This window comes from Ostrinia furnacalis, unplaced genomic scaffold (assembly GCF_004193835.3).
Source record: "Ostrinia furnacalis isolate ACB-3 unplaced genomic scaffold, ASM419383v2 OfSCF7455, whole genome shotgun sequence".
In the NCBI taxonomy this organism is placed as follows: Eukaryota; Metazoa; Arthropoda; class Insecta; order Lepidoptera; family Crambidae; genus Ostrinia; species Ostrinia furnacalis.
The window spans coordinates 38728-41915 of record NW_021137694.1 but is presented as its reverse complement, the minus strand read 5'-3'; positions in this window follow the sequence as shown (position 1 = coordinate 41915).

Sequence of the window (3188 nt, the reverse complement as noted above, 5' to 3'; positions counted from 1 at the left end):
AGGCGCGTGGTGAATGATGAAATGATCCAACCACCAACACCAACGACGCTCTTGAGTGCCTTTTATTATCACTATTAAAACCTGTTGTTTTGTACGTTATCTTCATTTGTTTTACCTACCTATTTACCTACTAACTTTGAAATTTGGATAAAAACAAACTTGATGTTTTCAAAGTCGTCTAGCATTTCCTTGGAACTTTACTACTACTATAATGTACCTTTGTAACTCGGAGCTCTATACCTATCTATTAACTGATGTTTTTGTGAAAATAGATGAGTAATGCAATGCGAGAAGATAGATATAATGTATATTGTTAATGTGATGCCTACTACGTGTGCCTACTAGTGTAGATTGAAGGAATAGTCGATTTCACTTGTGTATTATACTCGTATAAATCACACTAACACTGCAGACTGGAAGACGTAGCGTGGACAGGCCACCTACTAGGTGGACCGATTGTCTGTTAAAGGTCGCGGGAGGAGCCTGGATGCGGGCAGCGCGCAGGACCGTTCATTATGGAAAGCCTTGGGGGAGGCCTTTGTCCAGCAGTGGACGTCATTCGACTGAAACGAACGAACGAACGCTACTAAGTATAGATTGTAAGAACGCCTCCATGGTCATGTTTCATTCTTAAGACGGGTCGAGCGCGTGTTTTGCTCTACATAATCAACATAAAAATTCCAACATTAAAAAAATGTTCAGTGTTGACATCATTTTGTTGATTGTGTAGAGCAAAACACGCACTGAAGACCCGGCTTTATGTTGAGTTTCCATCAAAGCTGCAAAGATGTGTTACGAAGATGCGGAGCGAGGATGTGTAGACGCTGTGAAACGGGTGGATTTAATCCTCCGTAAAAATTAAATATTCGACCATTGGCTGCTTGTTTAAAAATTCAAGGTAACCAAGTAATTCAACACGGAAAATATTGGGGGAGGCCTATGTTCAGCAGTGGACGTACTATGGCTGAAATGATGACGATGATGAAGTAATTCAAAGTCAAACTTTATATATTATTATCATTAAGTTTATTGCATATAAAAACAGTAAGTTTATATTTTTATTTTGTTTAGAGTTAAGTTTGCCTAAGTTTAAAAAAATATCTTTTTATCTATAAATCTGTAGAGAGGTCAATTCTGTACATGAAATATATTTTCAAAATAACTATCAGGGGGTGATTAGTGATCGATACTGATGACAAAAATGCAATCAGTAAAATTTTTGTCTGTCTGTATGTTCCTTATAGAAACAAAAACTACTTGACGGATTTTAACGACACTTGGCACAATTATTCTTCATACTCCTGGGCAGGTTATAGTATACTTAGGAATTCCCACGGGAACGGGAATTAGCGGGAAAATCCTTTTGTATGAAAAATCTAAACCGCTTAATTTAGACGCTTGAAATTTAGCATGCAGGTACCTTGGTAAACTTAAAGCTTAGTTACAACAGGTTATTGCAAAATTCCCACGGGAACGGGAAAAAACATTTGTATGAAAAATCTAAACCGCGTAAGATAGATGAAGGGGGTAAAACGGGATCCACGCGTACGTAGTCGCGGGCGGCCTCTAAGTAGTTGTAAATAAAGTACTTAATTCAAGGACAACACAAAAAAAAAAGGTATAAAAACATGTGTGAGCTACTCCGTCAACTGTTATTTGAACAGCTGTTATCAGTTTGAATAATATTTCGCGTTTTCGCAACATTTTCTTTACTGCTTCGCCCCTATTGACTGTTGGGTGATTTTATTATAGAGTTAGGCTGAGTTGCACCACCTAATTTTGACCGTAACTTTGACGATAACCGGTGGTTTTTGTATGGAATTTGACACTTTTTTGACGTTTGTCAAAGTTAAAGTAAGATGGTGCAACAGCCTAAATAAACAATATCAGTAGTTCCTGAGATCAGCTCGTTCAAGCAAACAAATCTTCATCTTTTAAATTAGTAGGTAGATTCATTACTTGTTAAAAATTCGCATTATTAATTGAAATAACAAGTTATATCGGTTCGTTTAATTGTATTACCTATCTATACTTCTGTACTAATCTATACTAATATTAAAAATGCGAAAGTAACTCTGTCTGTCATGCTTTCACGCCTAAACCACTGAACCGATTTTGATTTAATTTAGCATAGAGATAGTTTGAGTCCCGGGAAAGGACATAGGATAGTTTTTATTCCGGTTTTTGAAACAGGGACGCTCGTGATAAAGTTTTTCTGTGACAGACAAAATACCACGCGGGCAATGCCGCGGGCGAAAAGCTAGTAAATAAATAAACAGAACATCGAATTGTTATCGAGTCACGTTTCGTGGAAATTAGTTTCATCAAAACTGAATAAAATTCAAAATGTAAAATGATTCGTGGAAAAACAAAAATAATGTTTGATAAGAAGCAGAGGCGGCGTAAGGCGTAGGCGACGTGGGCCACCGCCTACGGCCTCGCGGTACAAGGGGCCTCGCGCATCAAACATTTTGAAAAAATGTATACAAGGTGGAGATGACAATATCACAATACGAACATTGACTATTAAATATAAATTCTTGATAATTAAACAATGTAGTTAAAAATAAAAATATATTTTTTTCCAAACAAATTCAGCCTTAATCAGACACAAAATTAAGCAACAACACGGTTTTAAGTGACGAACATTATTCTTTGGCGCAATATTCCTTTAAAAATAATCACTGAATCAAGAAATCAGAAACTGTCAATGTATAGACCTTTGACCCTTTTTTTTATTATTTCATTATTATGTCACCGGAAAATAACAAGACTCGTAAGTTGATCAATTTTCTAGGTAGTTGATCAACTCTCGGAAAATAATAAACGGCATTTGAAATGTACTATTTAACGTATGTATTTTAGTAAGTTGATTAATTTACGGCGTCTTGCCGTTAAATCATCCGACAAAGGCAAGGTGCACGTTGATTGGTTAAAAGACTCACGTGCTTTTATACCGCTCCCCGCCACCCGGCCGCCGCCATTACCGGTTTAAACGTAAACAAATATATCTAGTCCGTACTTGTTTTTCTTTATTTACAGTAGCAAAATTAGCAATTGTTGTTTTGTTTGGTAATAATTCTCATTATAATGCGTGATTCTATTTATGATGAGTGAAATGGAGTCTGTAGTGGTAGAAATAAACGAACAATCAGTGAGCAATACTAGTTTTGTCGATCGAGAACACT